The sequence below is a fragment of the Enhydra lutris genome, unplaced genomic scaffold, assembly GCF_002288905.1.
Source record: "Enhydra lutris kenyoni isolate GAN:26980312 unplaced genomic scaffold, ASM228890v2 scaffoldscaffold9, whole genome shotgun sequence".
Taxonomy (NCBI): Eukaryota; Metazoa; Chordata; class Mammalia; order Carnivora; family Mustelidae; genus Enhydra; species Enhydra lutris.
Window position 1 is genome coordinate 7,578,419 of NW_019154093.1, and position 22,181 is coordinate 7,600,599.

At 39.9% G+C, this 22,181-nt stretch overlaps 1 protein-coding gene across 3 annotated transcripts in view; it reads left to right on the forward strand.

Moving 5' to 3' along the window:
• Nucleotides 1–22,181, forward strand: part of LOC111142849 (thyroid hormone receptor associated protein 3) — a 73,818-nt gene that overhangs the window by 15,046 nt on the left and 36,591 nt on the right. For all 3 annotated transcript variants that reach the window (XM_022496194.1, XM_022496196.1, XM_022496195.1), the window contains exon 2: nucleotides 9,790–9,897. The gene's annotated coding sequence lies outside the window, so the exon portion shown is untranslated. The remainder of the gene's footprint in view (nucleotides 1–9,789; nucleotides 9,898–22,181) is intronic.

The window sequence follows — 22,181 nt, forward strand, 5'->3', positions numbered from 1 at the left end:
AAATTAGGAAGAGGACCGCTTTTCATTGTCACCCTTGTACCATTTGACATTTTTACTATGTATGTACTCAAAGGAAAACTAGGTAAGCAGAATTAAACACTTGCTCAGGCAAATAAAAGCTTAGGTAATATTTCAAGTTCCATGATTCTGTGCATGTTTTTCCCTTTTATAAAACTATACGTGTGCGACAACATGGATGAACGTTGAAGACATGCTAGGTGATAGAGACTCTACGTAAAAGACAAATCTTGTATTCCCCTTACATGAGATACCTAGAGCAGTTAAATTCATAGAGTAGAATGGTGGTTGTGGGTGGGGAGTTACTCTTTTATGGGTACACAGTTTTAGTTTGGGAAGATGAAAAAGTTCTGGATGTGGATGGTGGTGATGATGGTGTAACAGTGTAACAGAACAGAACTGTACACGAAAAAATGGTTAAAAGTCCATTTTATTTATTTTTCTATAGTAAATATATAGCCGATATTCATTTGTTTGGTTTGTTTGTCACTCAGCAGACATGTACCTAGACACTGGGGATACAAAAACGAATTTGGTCTAGTAACATTACACTAACATGACACTGCTAGTGGTTTTCAAGGAGATAGAGGTTTAAGTTTTTAGGAAATCATAGCTTGTAAAAGTTTTGCAATGTGATAAAAAGATGAATTCTGGGAAAGCAACTGTTAGGATTTCCTGGCAGTCTTAACTGCTGGTTGATCCAGAGGATTCTGATGTGAATGTTATTTTGCCCCAAGGTATTTGAGCATAGCCTGAAAGCATGATTTTTAAAAACTACCAATCTGGGTGGAAACTGTCAGGTGCGCGGATGGCATATTGATCCTTCTCTGTCTCTCGTGAATTGAGAACCTGGGCACGGACTAGTGGTGTCATCTAAGCGGCGGACTCATCATCCTGGAATCAAGTTTAGGCTTGGGTTTATTGCCAGAGTGTAGGGCTTCTTTAAAAGGTTCTGAAGCTATACGAGTGTCTACCTCATATTCTGAGTCTACCATAGAGACAAATTCTGAATTCTCAGGAGAATGATAGTCATTGTTTAATGACCATGTAATTACCCATACTAGCTGGTGGAAGTCTGGTTTTTTAATTCTGATTTTTGACGTTGGCCTGTACCAATAAGTATCGTTTGAGGTACTTCACGTACATGTAACTCATTCAGTTTTAATAACAGCTCTAGGTAGTGGGAATCAGTTCTACAGATGAGGAGACAGATAGCGGGATTTAATAAAGTAACTTAACCACATGTTTCAGAACTACTAGTTGGTGGTGCTGGGAATCAAAGGTAGTCCGCCTTTAGAGCATATGTGGTTTTGTATTATATATTGGGCCAGTGCTTTGGAACTTGCTTTGGGATGATTGATTACTAATTTTATTTGTCTTACTATCATTTGTTGGGTATAAGGATTAAAAAGTGACAGTTTCTACCATTTGAGACCCCCACAGTTTTGAGAATTACTGCTCATTGAGGGTATATTCTTAAATGGCCATTTGCACTAAATGCCTTTGTTAAGCAAATGGCGTAGAACCAGAGTTTGCAGACTTTTTCTCTCTAGAGAGAAAGAAAACAAATATTTAAATTTTTAAAATTTTTATCTTTTTTAAATAATCTCTACACCGAGTGTGGGGCTTGAACTCCCTACCGTGAGAGTCACATGCTCTACTGATTGAGGCAGCCAGGCTCCCCAAGAAAACAAGTATTTTACTGACAGAATTCAAAATGTAATAGTCGAATACAATTTTTGTAAGGCAGGTGTGTTACAGGAGTGGAATTCACTTTGGGAGATAATATTTCACATTCAAAGTTAGCTTTATCCATCAAAATGGATGGCAGATGTTTATCTGTTAATGCTGAAATCTTTAGTGAGATTGCACATATGTCATCTTCGAAAATGTCTTTACACAGACAGGTATTGCCAAATAATCCATGAGCATATGATTTTTTTGAGCATATGGTTTATTTGAGCACATTCATCACTTGGAAGGCATTTATAGAATTCTGTTAGATTCATTTCTTGATATTTGCCTTTTTGGGTACCATTACACTGCAGAGTAATCCTTTCCAATGGTAGATTAGATGGAAGTTTTGTGGTTTTTTTTTTTTAAGATTTTATTTTTAAGTAATCTCTACACCCAAAGTGGGGCTCAAACTCACAACTTCAAGATCAAGAGCCACACACTCACCTGACTGAGCCAGCCAGGAACTCCTAGATGAAAGCTTTTCACTTGCACATCTAGATGATTTTGAAAGATGGATATTTACTTTGCACTTTCCTGAAGATCGGAAATAATGCTGGAAGTGTAGTTTGAATGAAAAAAGATAGGTCTTTCAAGTTTTTTTTTTTTTTTTTTTAAGATTTTATTTATTTATTTGACAGAGATCACAAGTAGGCAGAGAGGCAGGCAGAGAGAGTGGGGGAAGCAGGCTCTCCGCTGAGCAGAGAGCCTGATGCGGGCCTTGGGGCTCGATCCCAGGACCCTGAGATCATGACCTGAGCCAAAAGCAGAGACTTAACCCACTGAGCCACCCAGGCGCCCCGGTCTTTCGAGGTTTTGTGTGAACAGAGATATCATTGTGTTAACTTTGATAGTACAGGAGGAGTGAATAAGGTAACTTCACATTATCTGAGGTTCAGACAGTGTTTGCTGTTCAAGTTAATTTGCTGTTATAATGTATTTCCCATAAAAATGCTATTTTTTTGCCTTAGAATTTTTTACTGAATTCATTAAGAAACATTATCAAGTCTGCAACAAAAGCTATTTCCAAAGCCTTTCAGTATTCAATAATAATGTTTAAGGGTGGTTCTTGAGAAAAATTTTAGGTTAAAAAAAATCCCATCAATAAAATTTTGCTGTGAAGCCATCGAACTGCTGTTTGGTAATGCAAATCAGGATCCACCTTCTATTTCTGACAAAAATTCGCAGAACTGACGATGGTTCATTCAGTCTACAAAAGTGAATTGACAGTGAATGCAGGTGGCTTTTGACAGTAGTGGCTCAGCCTGTGATTAGAAGTTTTGTGGAGTACCTGCTGATGAATGTACAGGGAATAACCATGTGCTTGAAACACCTTAACATTTTCACAAGCCCTGTAAATTTGTCCAGTTAAGCCCTTTCTTCTTTACATATTTTTTTACCACCATCATTGGTGCCACATCTTAGCAGATTCAAGTTCAGGTTGTGTTAGTGTTCTCTCAGGCGTCTTTGAAGATTCTCGCCTGTAGTTGTTCTGTGTAGACGGTTCAGAAAGGCTAGCTCTTCGGTCATTTCAAACCCAGCATTGATTTCTGCAGTTAAACAGCTATGCAGTGTCTGTAATATCTGTTGAACCAAGAGGCAAGGAACACGACTGAAAATCATTCCTCTCCCCTTTTAACAGATGTCCGGTTGTTGAGCAGTTTTAGATTTACAGAACATCTGAGAAAATAGTACAGAATGTTCGCATGTATACCTCATGCCCATTTCCCTGTTAACAAATTAGTATGGTACGTTGTTTGTAGCTAATGAGCTAGTGTTGATGCATTGTTAACCAAAGTCCTTACTTTATGCACATTTTCTTAATTTTTACCTGATAACCCCTTTTCTGTTCCAGGAGCCTGTCTAGGATATCCTGGTATATCCTTTGTAGTTACGTCTCCTTAGACTCCTCTTGGCTGTGACACCTTTTTAGACTTTTGTTTTGGGTGACTTTGACAGTTTTAAGTAGTGTAGGTTAGATAGTTTGTAGAACGTCCCTCATTTGGGATTTTTCTCATGGTTAGACTGGTGTTACGGATTTTAGTGAGAAAGACCACAGAAGTAAGGTATCATTTCCATCACATCATACCAAGGAATATGTGTTACCAACATGATTTATTGTTGATGTTAACTTTGATCACCTGGCTAGGTTCTCTGCTGTAAATTATTTCCTCCCTTCCATACTTTACTTTTTGGAAGGAAATCACTAGGCTCATTACACTCCACTTATGGAACGGAGGAGAGCTATGTTCCGCCTTCTGGAGGGTGGAATATATAATATACATAAATTACTTGGAATTCTTTGGCATGGACATTTGGTCTCTTCTCATCCATTTATACAGTTATATCAGTATAGTCTCAGGGATATTTTATACTTTGAATTATCCATTACTTCATTTTTTTCAGTTTTTTTTTTTTTTTTTTTTTTTTTTAAGTTTGGCTCTTGAACACTCTTAGTTGGATAGGAGTGTTCTTTTGACATACTCCCTTCATTGTGGTGGTTTTTCTATGTTTGTTTGTTTGTTTGTTGCACTTTCTTCCTTTCTGGCATTACAAGATATTCCAGGCTTATCCAGTGTCTTGCTGGCGTCAGCCCTAGAGTTAGTCATTTCTCCAAGGAGTTTTGGTTTCTTTTATTGGAGAATATTATTAGAAATCGAGGTGTGGGGGGCACCCGGGTGGCTCAGTGGGTTAAAGCCTCTGCCTTCGGCTCAGGTCATGATCCCAGAGTCCTGGGATTGAGCCCCGCATCAGGCTTTCTGCTCAGCGGGGAGTCTGCTTCCCCCTCTCCCTCTCTCTCTACCTACTTGTGATCTCTTTCTCTGTCAAGTAAATAAATAAAATATTTTAACAACAACAAAAAAAAGAAATCGAGGTGTGGATGCTAGATGTGCTTATTGGTACTGGAATGTTACTGCTTATAGGTCTTCTCACATGACAAAGCAAGGAAATATATGTGTGTGTACATGTAGGAGCTATGTGTATAATAACATTTTATATATATGTAGAAATACTTGTAAATATTTCTGACATATCTGTGTGTGTCCATTTTTATAAGCGAAACAGGAGTTTATACTGGTATCTCCACTTCTAATCCAGTACCACCTAGGTCATTCTACCCTTTCCATCTGTCTTTGTGGCCTCCTACTCCCAACAGTGAGAAGTTTGCTTCTCACCATCTGCCATCCATTTACTTACTAATTCCATACTTATTAATTCCAGTATACATATATAATGGTTTCAGAAGTGTTAACCCATACCCCCATGGGAAACAATTTTAACATCTAGAATACAGTGATTATGTGCAATTCCTTTTGCGGTTTTCCTTGTTCCACTCTTTTCCATAGTTACTTAGGTCAGCTCCTTTCCCCTCCACCTGCTTTTTTTTTTTTTTTTTTTTTTTAAGATTTATTTATTTGAGAGAGAGCACCAGTGCATAAGTGGGAGGGGCAAAGGGAGAAGGAGGGAGAATCTCAAGCAGACTCGCTGCAGAGCGCAGATTCCTGATGCTGAAACCAAAGAGACTGATGCATGTGCTTACCGGACTATGCCATTCGGGCATCCCTGCTTTATTTTTTAATTGACTATTGCTTTTGCTCCCATTGACATCAGCTTTTCCAGTCAAAAGGCTAATAGGCTTGGACAGAATGATTTTCTCTGGACACGTTTCTTTGGCTGCTGCAAACATGATTTAATCAACTCAAAGTAAATAAATGGCTTTCCCTGTTAAGCTAACAAATGAACCACTCAGAAACTTACTTTGGTTGTAGCTTCATTTTTACTTTTTTGTTTTTGTGAAGATCTTCTGTTGCAATGAGATAATCTGTTTTACATTTTCTGATTTTCTAACGGAATGCTGTTAGATATGAATATTGTGATGAGTGCTTAGTTTGGTGATGTCGACACACATCATATTCTTGGCAAAGTTATGGTGTTTTTTCTTCTTCTTCTTCTTTTTAAATTTATTTTTAAGTAATCTCCACATTCAACATGGGTCTCGGACTCACAACCTAGAGATGAAGAGCCACATGCTCCACTGACTGAGCCAGCCAGGTGCTCCTTCTTCCCATTTTTTTTTTTTAAGATTCTATTTATTTATTTGACTCAGAGAGGTAGAGATTACAAGTAGGCAGAGAGGCAGGCAGAGAGAGAGAGGGAGAAGCAGGCTCGCCACCAAGCAGAGAGCCTGACGCGGGGCTCAATCCCAGGACCCTGAGACCGTGACCTGAGCCGAAGGCAGAGGCTTTAACCCACTGAGCCACCCAGGTACTCCTGGTGTTTTTTCATAACAGAATTTTGCCATGTAAATCATTAACAAAATAATCCACACTCCACACTGCCCCTTAAATGGGTAATGTTCAAAGTCCGCTTTTGTCTTGTTTTAACATATGGAGGTATACTGGTAATTTAAAACTAGTAATAAAATGGCAGAATGCGTGGTACCTGAATGACTGAACTGTACCTGCGTCCCTGCAGTCTTTGGCAGCACAAGGTGGTGAGACCTCGTAGTCTCATTTGCAGCTACTCCACTCTGCTGTTGTGTGAAAGCAGCTAGCTGTAAACCACGGAACACGGCTGTATTCTAGTAAAAGTATTCATAGATGTTGAAGTTTGAATTTCATAGAATTCTCACACATCCTGAAATACTCTTGATTTTTTTCAACCATTTAAAAATGTAGAAACAATTCTTAGCTCATGGGTGGTTAGGAAAAAATAAGAAGGAAAAAATAGGCTGGGCTTGATTTGGCCTTTGTGCATCATTTGATGAGCCCTTGATGTAGAAGGCCCTATATTCGCCACCCATATGGGAAGTATCTTTTTCTCCAAAATCACTTGTAGTATTTTCACCAGATTTGGATTCTGTTTTGGTTCCTGCTGATGTCATGGAAGGGGCTTAGAACAAACTTTGCACGGTTTTCTGTGGTAAAACACTAAAGGTTTATTTGCCCAGCTGTCATCATCTCCTCAATCCCTAGTATTTTTCCCCCCAGACAGGAAGTAGCTAAGGTTAAATTTTGTTCTTTTTTATTTTTTTTAAGGTTTTATTTATTTATTAGAGAGAGACAGATCACAAGTAGGCAGAGAGGCAGGCAGAGAGAGAGGGAAGCAGGCTTCCTGCTGAGAAGAGAGCCCAATGTGGGGCTCCATCCCAGGACTCTGAGATCATGACCCGAACTGAAGGCAGAGGCTTAACCACTGAGCCACCCAGGCACCCTCAAATTTTGTTCTTTTTTAAAGATACTGTTCAAGAGAGAAAAGAGAGAGTATGTGTGCTGGAAGAGGAACAGAGGGGAGAGGGGCAGTCAGAATCCATGCTGAGTGGAACCTGAGGCGGACTTGATCTCAGGACCCCTAAGATCATGACCTGAGCCCAAACACAGAGTTGGATACTTAATGGACCATGTCACCCAGGCACTCCTAAATTTTGTTCTTTGGATATTTTGGTTTAACTTAATTAGAAGACACTGCTCTTTTGTTCACTTTTATTGGTATCTTGCTATTAATGCTAGAGGAAATTAGTCTTACACAAGCAAGTTATGCTTGGTGGTTTTAGAGTACTAAGCTTTAAACTTAGGTTCATAGGAGCAGGCAGGGTCATCCTTGTGTTTTCTTCATGTTCTTTATCTCAGCAACTAATATTACTGTGGGTGCCTGAGGTGAGATGAGGAAAAAAATAATTCAAGTCTTTAACTTTAGGGGTACAAATATTATGGTCCTAGAATATTAGTATTTACCCTCTGTTTGGATTTAGGAACTATGTTGTTACTTAAGGTCTGGTAGTGTTTGGAACGTGGGAGTATTCTGAGGTGCACTCTGGTCTAAGCCACTCCTGTCCTTCACCTGGATTATTAGAGGCAATATCTATTAATTTCTTCTGACCTTGTCCCATTGAAACCTGTTCTATACTCAGCAGCCAAAATGATCCTTTTAAAACATAATTCTGGTCATATTACTCTTCTACTGAAAACTCTCCATTGGCTGCCCACATTACGCAGAAGAAAACTAAAGTCCTAAAATGGCTTGCAGGACCTGTATGTTCACCCATATCTCTGTACCCCCATCTTTCCCCTAGAATATAAGCTCTGGGAATGAAGAGATACTTAAATTGTCGACCCACCATTGCCTAGAATAGTGCCGGGCAATGTGGTAGATACTTGATAAATTTTTTGTTGAATAAGTGGACAATTAGGGAAATTGTGTAAAAGGGGAAAAGGTCTATTGTTGGCAGTGCCATGGTGTCCTTGTTAATCATCTGGCATTTGACCAAGGGAAAAGTATGCCTGTGAATGTCCAGATGACACAGGCAGGACAAGCTGGGGAGGGTGCATAAAGACGGGTGGCAGGGATGACTCAAGGCTTTAGGTGTCTCCTTACTGTCACAGAGTAAATAAGGGCTAGATCCTCAGATTTGCTTCTTCACCCGTTGCAACAGTGGAAGATTGAAGATTTGTTGAGGTGATAAAATTCTTGCTGATGTCCAAGAGGAGGTTTATTAATAGGAAAGAAACATGGTGGGGTAGTAAAACGGAAGGGTGTGTGTGTGTTTGTGTGTGTTTGCTAGCTATCTGGTTAGAATCTTAAGGATGGATGTATTAATAGAATAGCCCATTTTCTTTAATTCACTGCATTGTAGAGTAAGTGGTTCTCAGTCCTGGAACAGTCACTTCGACTTCCCTCCAGCTGACTGCTATGAGCCCCTGTTCCTCTGCAGTTACAAACAAGGAAAAGCTTTGGCTGGTGTAACCTAGGATATATTCTAAGAATCAGTGGCATGAATATATGGAAAAGTATTTTGCAGGAAAGTTTTTGAAAGTGCTGTGTTACTGTGAACTAAGTAAATGTAAACACTGTCATTAATTTGGTGAAGGGGCTGACCGAATACTTTTATCTGAATAAAATAGTCTTAGCCTATTAGTTTTAAGAGTAAGTTTTTATTGCCTCTTCCTAATGTTAATTACCTGATTACCTTTGGTATAGGTCAAGATTTTATTGCTTGGGTTTTCAGTTTACTCAGCAAATACATATCAGTGTTAGGTATCTTTAGGTTGTAATCCTTTGAGGGAAATTGACATTAATGGATGTAATGAGATGAGTGTAAGGCGAGACATGTCCAGGAAGCAGTACAGAACTCAGCCTCTGTGCACCAGGGACAACTTGCTGGGGAAGGAGACCCCTGTAAGAATAAGTAGGGGTTTGTTTGGTGGGATGGAGGAGGGATTCTAGGCTGAGGGTTCACATGTACCAAGAGACCATAGCTTAAACAAATAACATTCCTTTCTTTTCCTGGCTAGGTAGGCAGAGTTCAGCTATGTGCAAACCACAGATTTTAGAGAAAGCTAGGGTGGTTGTTTTTAATTGAGTGAATGCTGAGTAAGTGGGGGAAAAAAGTGATTAAGACTGCATCTTCAGATTATTTGAATCTTGGGTGTCTTCCTTCTCTATAGCAATATGAATGAACAATAAAGCTTTAACAAGCTAGGAGGAGTAAGGACATTCATACTTGTTCATCTTGGAACTTTGTTTTGGATAGTACTATATAGCTTTGATGTATAGTCATGTTAGTAATGTTTAAAACTGAGAGTATTTAAGTAATTGGATCAGAAAGGTTATTTTGTGTTTTAAGGGATGAGGATGCGAAGTTGTTTTAACTTGCAATGTGTTAAATTCAGTTAGGCATACCTCAGTTACATTTTTTTGTTTCAGATATCTAATTCTTCTGAAGTAATTGTCCAGGTTAAATTACGAAGTTTGTGAATTAGTCTTGCATGATGCAGACCATAGCACCTGAAATATTGCCAGTGAGAGTATCCGGTTATAAGGGGAAGGTTTTAGCTTTCCGTTCTGCAGCCTTACTGTAGGTAGGGGGTTGGATGGATGAAAACCTGAGTGAGACCGAAGACCCTCAGGCCAGTATGCTTTGAGAGAGAAGGTCCACTTGGAGTGAAGTCGAGGGTTAAAGTAGAGTTTTTGCTTAGAGATTTGAAGCGTCTGTGTTTCACGATACAGTCTGCAACTGCTTGTTTCCTCTTGTTCCAGAATTGTATCCTGACTTTGTAAACTGGAGAAGCCAGTGACACTGCCAGTGTTGTTCTGCCGTAGTGTCTCTTCAGGATCCGGTGGAAGTTGAATCATTGTTCAAATAAGGTAAATGTATGGCGCTAAAAGGAACTAATAATAACTTCATTGGCGTATAAAACCAGCCTTATGTGTTAAAGAGTTGTTCAGAAAGGGGCGCCTGGGTGGCTCAGTGGGTTAAAGCCTCTGCCTTCGGCTCAGGTCATGATCCCAGGTGGGATCGAGCCCCGCATCGGGCTCTCTCCTCAGTGGGGAGTCTGCTTCCCCCTCTCTCTGCCTGCCTCTCTGCCTCCTTGTGATCTCTCTCTCTCTCTCTCTGTCAAATGAATAAATAAAATCTTTAAAAAAAAAAAAAGAGTTGTTCAGAAGATTCCTTAAGGGAAGTTCTGCGTTGTTAAGCAGTGTTTATTTTTCAGTTTAATAAACTGAAACAGGATGATAAAGTAGCTCTGCTGTCCTCTCTGATTCTAAGTTGTAGAATCAGCACTTTCTATTTTACCTGAATAATACATGTTTATTCATTAGGAAGTATTGAAAAGATCATCCATAAACTTTATGTGTATAATCATTGTTAATATTTTGATGAATAGTTTCTTTTCATATGTGTGTTACTTGGATATGTGTGTGTTTAAGCAAATTGGGGTTGGACTTTCCTGTCTCAGCTGGTTCTTGTTAACATTCTCCGTTTGCATTTTTAAATGACTCGTGGCATTTAATCATGGATGTGCCATGTAATTTCAAATTATCTAACTAGTTCCTTTTTGGTAGACATTTAGGCTCTTCTGCATTTTCCTCTGTCTGATAACTATGTGATAGACATGAATACATTTATGTATACATTTGATTTTCTCTCACAGTACATTTTCTTTAAAAAAGCATCTTATATATTTATTGAATTTAATTTTACTTATTAATACACGTATAAAAATCCTTCTTGGTCCCTAGAAGCTGTTGTTTCTGCTTCTACTGTTATTTTTGCTATTGCTTCTACACAGTAAGCTTATTTTGTTACTTACTGATTTTTCTGATTTTTTGTATTATCTGTTAATTTCCCACCTTGGATGGTGATGGTTTCTGGTAGAATTCCCTGACCACTTCACACATTCACATTTATTGTCACTCTGGTTATAATATCATTTTGCTTAGAGCACTGTTCACTGTTGGAGGTGTATGGCTGTGTATAACTTACAGCCGAATCATTTCACATGCCATGGTTAATTTTCCTGTTTTGCATAGCTTTTTATTTTCTCTGTTGTAATATCTTTTTTTGCTCTGTTTTGCTTAATTTCTGTTTCTCATCAGTAATTAATCTTTAAAGTCTACCCAGAAATGTAAATATTCCTCAGTATTTTAAATATTTTAGTGATATTACAAGTTTTACCTTCCTGGAGGTACCTTCTGATCTCCTCCATTTTGGATGTTATCTAGGCAGCTGTCATGCTTGCTCTGTCAACATCATCATCCTCATGACTTTTCCTGCATCTTTTGTGCTGGATCCCGTTATCTTTTTCCCATATCCTTTCCTTAATTCAGTCTCATTTTGGAAGAGCACCTTTCTCCATCGGCTTCCTGAGAAAAGGGTACACAAGAGGTGAATTGTTTAGACATGTATGTCTAAAAATGCCTTTATTTTACTTCCATACTGATAGTTTGGTTGGGTATAGAAGTCTAATTTTTTTTTTTTTAAGATTTTATTCATTTATTTGACAGAGATCACAAATAGGTAGAGAGACAGGCAGAGAGAGAGGGGGAAGCAGGCTACCCGCTGAGCGGAGAACCCGATTGGGGCTCAATCCCAGGACCCTGGAATCATGCTTGAGCTGAAAGCAGAGGCTTTAACCTACTGAGCCACCTAGGTGCCCCTAGAAGTCTAATTTGGACATAACTTTCCTTAGAAAATTTTGAAGATACTGCTGTATTGCTCTTTGCCTTTCACTGTTCATGAGATACCAGTTATCTTTGACCTCTGCAACTTTAGAACTTCTCTTTCCCAGCATTCTGAAATTTTATAATGATGTTCTTTGTGTGGCTCTTTTCATCTAATGCGCTGGTCACTTAACTGAAACTTAATGTCCCTCAGTTCTGGGAAATTTTCTGGAATTATGTCCTTGATTTTTCTCTCCTTTATTGTCTCTACTCTTTTTGTGGAATTGTTAATTGGGTGTTGGATCTTTTGAACTGATCCTATAAATTTATCCTTTCTCTGCTCTTTCCATCTCTATTTACTTTGTGGGAAATTTCTTTGATTGCATTTTATAGCCTTTGTTGTTTTTTTCCACTTAACGTTCATTTATATATATATACATATATATGTGTGTGTATATATATATTTCATATTTATCAACTCTTTCTTTCCTTCCCCATTCATTCATTCATTCTTTCATTTTATTTTATTTATTGGGCACCTGGGTGGCTAAGTCGGTTAAGTGTCTGCCTTCAGCTCAGGTCATGATCCCAGGGTCCTGGGATGGAGTCCCGCATTGGTTCTTTGCTCAGCGGGAGCCTGCTTCTCCCTGTGCCTGCTCTTCCCCAGTGCACATACACTGTGTCTCAAACAAATGAGTAAAGTCTTTAAAAAAAAAAAAAGAAAAGATTTTATTATTTGAGAGAGAAGGGGAGAATACAGAGGGAAAGTGAGAGGGAGAAGCAGACTCCCTAATGGACAGAGAGCCTGATGTGGGACTCAATCCCAGGACCCTGAGATCATGACCTGAGCCAAAAGCAGATGCTTAACCAACTGAGCCACCCAGGCACCCCGTCAGCTTTTTCTTTTAAGTAATCTGCACTCAGCATGAGGCTTGAACTCGACTCCCAAGATCAAGAGCCCCATGCTCCACTAACTGAGCCAGCCAGGCAACCCCATCTTCATCAACATCTTTATTTGCTCCATTCTTCCTCTTCATACAACTCTAAACAGTCACAGTCCCTACAAGAATATAGTTACGCCTTTTTTTTTTTTTTTTTAAGATTTTTTTTATTTATTTGAAAGACAGAGATCACAAGTATGCAGAGAGGCAGGCAGAGAGAGAGGAAGGGAAGCAGGCTCCCTGCTGAGCAGAGTGCAGGGCTCTATCCCAGGACCCTGGGATCACGACCTGAGCCGAAGGCAGAGGCTTAACCCACAGAGCCACCCAGGCGCCCCATATAGTTATGCTTTTTATACGTATGCAGAATCTTGTGCCTTCTGTGGCTGCCAGGACAGGCTGGCAGTTGGTCTTAAATTTTCCCATGCGAGTCAGGGATTCCAGTTGCAGTAGATTACAAACTCCTTCCTTCCCACCTCTCATGAAGGCTTTTCAGTTTATTGACATGGATGATAAGATTTATTCATTTATGTTATTGTGATAAGAACTTTTAAGTTGATATCTGTCCAACAAATTTTTTAGTGGATATTGTTGACTATAGATAGAGCATTGTACAGCAGATCTCTAAAGCTTATTAGTCTTAGTTAACTGAAACTTGTTACACTTGATTAGCAAATGCCCATTTCCCCTTATTCCCAGCCCTATGGCAACCACCATTCACTCTGATTCTATGAGATTGTTTATTTGAGATGCCTCATATAAGTGGAATCATGCATTATTTGATGTTTTGTGACTGGCTTATTTCACTTAATATCGTGTCTCCCAGGTTCATTAAAAAAAATTCCTTTTTTTTTTTTTTCTTTTGAGGCTGAATGTGTGTGTCTGTTGTGTGTGTACACCACATTTTCTTTATCCATTCTGTTGGTGGACATTTAGGTTCTTTCCACATCTTGGCTTTTGTTAGCAGTGCTGCAGTGAGCATGGGAGTGCTAGTATCTCTTTGAGATCCAGATTTCACTTCTTTTGGATAAATACCCAGAAGTGGAATTGCTGGATATGCATTCTATTTTTAATTTTCAGGAGCTCCCTTTTGTTCTCTGAAGCAGAGAGATGAAATAGTATAGTATTTAAGATTGTGATAGTTTCCTCATGTGTAAAATGAGAGTAATAATAAATAGTGTGTACCTCATGGCAGTGTTGTAACTTAAGCAAATGAATGTATGCAAAGCATTTGGGAGAAGTGCCTGGTATTACTTTATTATTATTACTTTCCTGTCCTTTTATGGTGGATGCAGTATCTTTTATCTCTGAGAAAACTAGTAAATAGGCTTACCCAGGCCTATCAGATAAATACTAATATTTTCTTTTTCGGTGGCTTTTTAATATTTCTTTAATAAATCAAGAATTTTATTTTTGTTTATGGTAAGAAGAAGGAATCTAACTTTTTGGGCCAGGTTGTACAGACTACCGATTTATCCTTTTATCTGGTGATTTGACAAACCACCTTTGGGGGTGCCTGAGTGGCTTAGTTGGTTAAGTGTCTGACTCTTGGTTTCAGCTCAGGTGTCATGATCTCATTGCTTGTCAGGCTCCAGGCTCAGCAGGGCGCCTGCTTGAAGATTCTGTCTGCTCCCCCCCACCCCACATTCTCTCTCTCTCAAAGATTTTATTTATTTGAGAGAGAGAGAGGGACAGAGAGAACACACAACCAGGGAGAGGGAAAGGCAGAGGGAGAAGCAGAGTCCCTGCTGAGCAGGGAGCCCGGTGCGGGGCTTGATCCCAGGACCCCGATATCATGACCTGAGCTGAAGGCAGCTGCTTAACTGACTGAGCCACTAGGTACCCCTTAAATAAAGAAATCTTTTTTTTTTTTTTTTTAATTTATTTGACAGACTGAGAGAAACAGAGCACACAAGCAGGGGGAGTAGCAGAGGGAGAGGGAAGCAGGCTCTCCACTGAGCAGGGAGCGCGGTGTAGACCTCGATCCCAGAATCCTGGGATCATGACCAGAGCTGAAGGCAGACACTTAACTGACTGAGCCACCCAGGCGTCCCTAAATAAATAAATCTTGAAAAGAAAGAAAAGAAAAGCTACCTTGGTAAAGTGTATCTTACAGGGTATGTTTCTTTTGGGGGGGCGAGGTAATATTTCTTTTTTCTTTTCTTTTTTTTTTTAAAGATTTTATTTATTTATTGGTCAAAGAGAGGGTGCGGGAGCAAGTATGTGCGAGAGTACAAGCAGAGGGAGGAGCGTGATTGGGACTTGATCCCAGATGCTTAACTGACTGAGGCATCCAGGTATCCCCGGGGTGGTGGGAGTGTATTTCTAAACTTTGTATTTTGTTCCATTTATTTCTCTAATCTTGTACTAATATTCAGTGGTTTTAACTGTAGCCTTATTTCATCTTTTACTTAGTAATGCAAGCCTTTTTTCCTTTCCACCCTCAGTAAACTAAATATAATTACATCCATACTCTGTATTTTCATCCATAGAGAAAGATTTCAGTTCTTGAAGAGACTTAAGTATTGGTAATTAGAAAGTAAAAGACTAGAAGCATATGTACATAGGAAACTAGTTGCATAATTTTTTAAATAAGCATACTGGATTTTAACCACTTAAGATTCTTACCTTTGTCTTTTAAGGCTGCTTTTGATTTTTTTGATTTATTCAGTCAGTAGATGCTTGAGTCCTTGTTACTGTGCCTGCTCTGTGTGCTTGGGTTACCAGCAGTGAGCAAGACAGACAGGACTTGTGTTCTTGGGGAGCTTACTTTTCTAGTTTGGGGAGGCAGATAAGATAATTTCAGATTTTCCTAAGTGTTAGGAATGAAACAGGACTACCAGATAACTGGGGGCTAGGGGTGCAGTGAGGTTTCATTAGATAATACGTTACAGGAAGGCCTTTTCAAGTAGCTGAGAGTAGCAGGATGGGAAAGGATCCGGCCATGCTTGAGACTGCAGAAGAGTGTATTTGGAGACAGTGCCAAGTGGAAAGGTGCTGAGACTCTAAATGCCAGCCTTGTTCGAGGAACAGAAAGAAGACCATTGTGGCTCCGAGAGTGGTTTGAGATGGTGTTGGACAAGTAAGTGAGGGCCACAACACTTCGTCTTTTGAAGCCGTGGCAAGCCAGATCTTTCCTATATAAACCTGATGAGTTCAGTTTTGTTCCTTTATTAAGGAATACATAAAAGATGTTCTAGGAGATAAATAGATCTATTTCTTTTTATTTTATTTTATTAAATTAAAAAAAAGATTTTTTTTTAATTTATTTGTCAGAGAGATGGAAAGAAAGCACCCAAGCACTGGGAGTGGCAGGCAGAGGGAGAAGCAGGCTCTGCTCTGAGCAAGGAGCCTGATACGGGACTCGATCCCAGGATCCTGGCATTATGACCCAAGCCTAAGGCAGACACTTAACTGATTGAGCCACTCAGGTATCCCAGTAGATCTATTTCTCTAGGTGGTTTATATGCAGTTCCTGAAGGAAAGCCCAGAGAGAGGAGCAGCATTGCTCACATATATCTGAACTAAGTTCTGGTTGGGTGTTTGGATCTAACTGGAGTTGGAGTAGTTGTGTTGTCTTTAAATGTAGGTAGCTTTGAACAGTGCCTTAATTCATTTTTTTAATAAATACTTTATTTGAGAGAGTGTGGGGGAAGAGGCAGAGGGTGAAGCAGACTCCCTGCAGAGCAGGGAGCCCAATGCGGAACTCTATTCCAGGACCCCGGGATCATGACCTGAGCGGAAGGGAGTCACTTAAGTGACTAAGCCACCAAGGCGCTCCCTTAACTCTTTTTAAATGGAAGCAGCGGGTTGGGCTCTTGGTTTCTTTTGTAGACTCAGGATAAAATCCAAAATGATAGCAGATCTTGAAATCATTTTTGGTTTCTTATGTAGAGTTGTGTGTTTATTTAAGACATTTCTCTTTTTTTCTCCCTCAGTATATCTGGTGAAGTGCAGATATAAATGGAAAGCCATCAGGTGGTTATATCAACAGGAAAATCTTAGTGGATAGAAACTATAAACTGTAAAAATAACAGATGAATTTAAAAGTGACTAAGTAGAGGCGCCTGGCTGGCTCAAGTTAGTCGAGCGTGTCACTCTTGATCTCAGGGTTGTGAGTTTCAGTCCCATGTTGGATGTAGAGATTACCTAAAAAAATTAATAAATAAAAGTGACCAGTGGGTTAAAGCCTCTGCCTTCGGCTCACGTCATGATCCCAGGGTCCTGGGATCGAGCCCCACATCTGGCTCTCTGCTCAGTGGGGAGCCTGCTTCCCTTCCTCTCTCTCTGCCTGCTTGTGATCTCTGTCTGTCAAATAAATAAATAAAATCTTAAAAAAAAAATAAAAGGGACCAAATAATAATACTGGATCAGATTTAAAACTTGAGCATTCAAAAAGATGTAATCATTGTTGTCCTCTAGGACAGCACTGTGCAAGAGAAGTCCAGTCTGAGCTGTACATAATTTTGGATTTTCTAGCAGCCACGTTACAAAAGAAATCAAATGAAATTAATTTTAATGATATTTTTATGTAATATATCCAAAACGTTCTCATTGCAACATGTAATTAATATAGAAAATAGTGAGTTAGTTTACATTTTGATTTTTGTACTAAGTCTTTGAAATTCTTTATTTTCTATGTGTGGCTCATCTCGGTACAGACCAGTAACATTTCAGGTGCTTGGTAGCCATATGTGTACTGGACAGTGCAGTGTGAGGGCTCATGCATCTGAAGGAACAGAAAAATTAATGATTCAGTTATTGAATGATACATTCCCATCTTCTAAATATAAAGCCTTGAAAAAATAACTTACAATGAAATAAACTTAAACACACACTTTTTTCCTTCTAAACCTCTGTGTGATAGACTCGTTTAGAGAAGATGATTTGATCCTAGAAAGATCAGTGTCTGTAAAAGATGTCAAACAACTTATTTCTCCTAATAGAGTTATAAAGTAGAATTCTGTGTAAACAGTGGTGTCTGTGTATTAGGGGTTGGATGATAACTTCATGAAGAGAGACCACAGTCCTACTCCTTGGAATCTGCAGTGTTCCGTGTTCTGAAGGCACGGAACCCTTCCAGGTTTCCTCAGTAAGAATCTTTGATAAATGGACTTCTTTTAAAGCTCTAAAAGTGATTGCAGTATGCACCACTGGTTCAGCCCAAGGTATTTGTAATAGTAATTTCATTTTAAAATGCAACAGTTAAGTGTCCGAGTTGGCTGTTTAAAGAGGTTTAGTACCATAATGAAAGCCAGAAGGAGGCCACAGATCATTAGTTTTGTGTGTGTGTTGGGGCGGGTGTTAGATTATTTATTTATTTAATTTATTTATTAGAGATCACAAATAGGCAGGGGGGGGGAGGAGGCTCCCCGCTGAGCAGAGAGGCTGATGCGGGGTTCCATCCCAGGACCCTGAGACCATGACCTGAGCTGAACGCGGAGGTCTGACTAACCCACTGAGCCACCCTGGTGCCCCAGGAGGCCATAGGTCATTAGTTAACATAGGCTATAGTGTCTTTAAGTTAGAAGAGCTGAGAGTTCCTCTAAAAAATAAAAAGATACTCCCTAGCGGTAACACATACTCATTCAAAACTGGCACTAAAATTGCTGTTACCCACCCTAGGGATAGAGGAGAACAGCCTCTGGGGTGAAGTGAAGATTATTGAAGCTGCTGACTGTGCTGTTCATTCTGTTTCTCTAAAGATGAGATTGATTGCATAGATGATCTGTTAGCTTAGTAGACCCCCACTGAGTAAACTCTCAAGAGAAGATGCCACAAGTTGCCTACACTGGGGATACTGTGATGAACAAGTTCCAAATGAATGGCCCCTCAACTTGCTGTTGATGTTCCCTGCTAACACCTAGCAGCAAAGGGATTTGTTCTCCAAAGTTTGTGACTGTAGAACATGATCTTTTCGGATGCCTGGGTGGCTCAGTTGGCTGAACGACTGCCTTCAGCTCAGGTCATGATCCCGGAGTCCCGGGATCGAGTCTCGAATAGGGCTCCCAGCTCCACGGGGAGTCTGCTGCTCCCTCTGACCATCTCCCCTCTCATGCTCTCTCTCTCTCTTTCAAATAAATAAATAAAATCTTTAAAAAAAGAGTACAACCTTTTTTTGCTTCTGTATACCTCTCAGTGCAACACATGCTTTAGCTAATATAAGGTATAAAACACTGTATTCTGTGATTACTTACTACTAATAGCAAGAAAATAGAATTCAGTGAACTCTTGTTTGCTCTTAGAGAGGTTCCCCAGCATCTCCTTCTCACCACTCTGAGTTTGTAGCTAAACATAGCTTGTGGCAGGAACTTACCTGCTATATGCCAGGCAGTTTTTGTGCACTTTCTTTGTTCCCACAGTGGTTCTGTAACTGGTACGTCACTCTTGGAGGATTGGGAAAAGAGCTTACCCAGCTCATGAGTGCAAGAGCCAAGAACCTAGTTCTTTTTCAGTGCCAAAGCCCCTATTCACTGCAGAACCTGGTCCAGTATTAGAAAGTGACTCTCAGGGGCCCCTGGTGGCTCAGTCAGTTAGGCGGTCCACCTTCTGCTTGGGTCATGATCCTGGAGTCCCAGCATTGAGCTCTGCATGGGGCTCCCTGCACGGTGGGGAGTCTGCTTCTCCCTCTGCCCTTACCCCACTTGTGTTCTCTCTCTCTCTCTCTGGAACGAATAAGTAAAATCTTTAAAGAAAAAAAGAAAAAGTGACTCTCGGGTGCTGTCCACTTGAGACAGGGCATTTTATTTTTAAAGACCCCCCCCCCTTTTTTTAAATTTTTAAGCTCTGCAACCAGTGTGGGGCTGAAAGTCACCACCCTGAGGTGAAGAGCTGCATGCTCCACTGACTGAGCCAGCCAGGCGCCCGGAGATGGGGCATTTTAGATTGATAATTCAGCATATTCTCTCACTTACAACCACCTTCATGCCCATCTTGAAGTAACCTTAGATTGTGGAGAACACTGAATGAAACCTGGGTTCCGATCCTAGCTTGGTTGCTGTGTGTTGTGATTATTATGGCTCTGCTTGCCACTGAGCAGGACTTCCCAGCCGCCTGTCTTCTTTGGGCTTCGTGACTGTGAGACATGGACACCAAATCCCTCTGGCTTTTTGTTTGTTTGTAATAAACTTTTCGTTGGAGACCTGGTTGACAAACCACTGCAGGGATGGTCCCACATCCCCGTATTAGTTTGCTAGGGCTGCTGAGAGTACAGACTGGGTGCCTTCAGCAAGAGCAGTTGCTTTTCTCACATCTGGAGGCTTGGAGTTAATCCACGTGTTGGCGGGGTTGGTTCCTTGGCATATAGGTTGGTCTCTTCATACTGTCTTTGCTCCACATATCCCCATGTCCAGATGTCCTCTCTTTATAAGGATAACCTACATCTCTGTAGAGATCCTGTCTCCAAATGAGGTCACATTCTGCGGTACTTGGGGTTAGGACTTCAACATACAAATTTTGGGGGTGAGGGGAAAACAGTTCAACCCATAATAGTTCCTCTGTTTCCCATGCCCAGTTTCCCGTTATCCACACCGTACATCAGTATATGTACAGAATTAATGAACCAGTACTGATACATTGTTGTTAACTAAAGCATTATCTCTGTTACAGCACAGGAGAAAACTTCAAAGAGAGACTGGGAAAAGATCCCAAAGTAGTGACCTTTTTTCTGACTTTAGTGCATGTGCGAGAAAACTCCCAAAGTCACATTATGAACCTGAAGAGATAATGAAAGATACTTTTCTGTATGTAATTACAACAGGACAGGGACCTTGTCTTTCTTGTTTGCTGCGTCTAGCATAATGTGCAGCGTGGGAGTTAGTGTTGAGTAAATCCGCATGGAATGAACAGAAGCGTGCCTGGTTCTTGCTGGACCGTGGTATTTTTGGAGAATAGACTCCTACCACTCTTCCTAAATGAACTGTAGGCGTACTTTACCTTTTATTGTACTTCACTCTGTTGAGCTTTTTAAGTACTGTGTTTTTTGGTTTTGTTTTGTTTTTACAAATGGAATGCTGTGGCATCCCTGTGTCCCACAAGTCTGTTGGTACGGTGCATGTTCGCAGCCGTTTTTGTCACTTCATGTCTCTGTGTCACAGTTTGGTGATTCTTGCGGAATTTAAAACTTTTAAAATTATATTTATTAGGGGCGCCTGGGTGGCTCAGTGGGTTAAAGCCTCTGCCTTCAGCTCAGGTCATGATCCCAGGGTCCTGGGATCGAGCCCCGCATCGGGCTCTCTGCTCAGCGGGGAGCCTGCTTTCTCCTCTCTCTCTGCTTGCCTCTCTGCCTACTTGTGATCCGTGTCTGTCAAATAAATAAATAAAATCTTTTAAAAAAATTATATTTGTTATAGTGATCTATGATTAGGGATTACAACCTGCTGAAAGCTTAAATGATGGGTAGCATTTTTTAGCAATAAAATATTTTTTCATTAAAATAATGTATTTTTTTTTAAAGACATAGTGGTATTGCACACCTGATAGACTACAGTATAGTGTAAATGTAAGTTTTAAACCAAAAAATTCATTTGACTTTATTGCTGTGGTTTGGAACCAAACCTGCAGTATTTCCAATGTGCGCGTGTATGCAGAGATTGTGAAACTTGCTTTAATGAGAGAGCAAAACTTTTTAAAACAGAAATGATTGTATATTTACTTTTCCATTAAGCATCTCTAATGCACAGTGTCCTGTTTGTAAAGCCTGACTTACTGCCTATCCTGAAACCTTAGAAGTTGTATGTCCAGTATTATCCACATTTGACAAAAGAATAAACAAACCTACAGAAATTATTACTTTCTTAAAGTTCCCCAGGACTGTCTTACTCCAAGTAACTTCCTTTCGCTATGACATTAGTAGACAAACCATAGACTGTTCTTACTACACAAGGTGTAGGCAAATAAGGTTATTTACCACTTACTTGTTACTCCTTCACAATACCTCTGAGAGGCATACTTACGTTAAAAGAAATTGGTGTGTAAAATTCTTTGCCTACATTTTATTTCATAGCTTCTTTCAAGCTGGTGAGTCAGACCTAGTCCATTATTTGTGTGGATTTTTCAGACTTTCCAGGCACTGACTGGTTCTGAAATTATCTTCCTGTGAATGTTACATAATATCCCACCAGTTAAGACTTCCGTATGTTTTAATTTCTGATTGAGGGAAAAATAGTTTGATTAAAAGAGTGAATAAAGGTGTTCCCCAGCAAAGATTTGTCGTTGGGATCTTAATATTTTCTCTAATGTCAAAGCAGGCAAGTAAGCAAGCTTTATGGAACTCTGATTGCTGTGTGGAAATCAGCCTTGAAATAACTAGTGCCTTTCTGCCTGCTGTATTCTGTGTTTACTGAAAATACATATCACTGAATTTTTCCTACTTTTCCAAGTATTCAGAAGTAATATGGTCCTGGGGTGCCTGGCTGGCTCAGTTGGTGGAGTACGTGACTCTTGATCTCGGGGTGGTGAGTTCAGGCCCCACGTTGGGTGTGGAGTCTACTTTAAACATTTTCTTTTTTAATTTTAAATGTTTTATTTTTATTTATTTGACAGAGACCC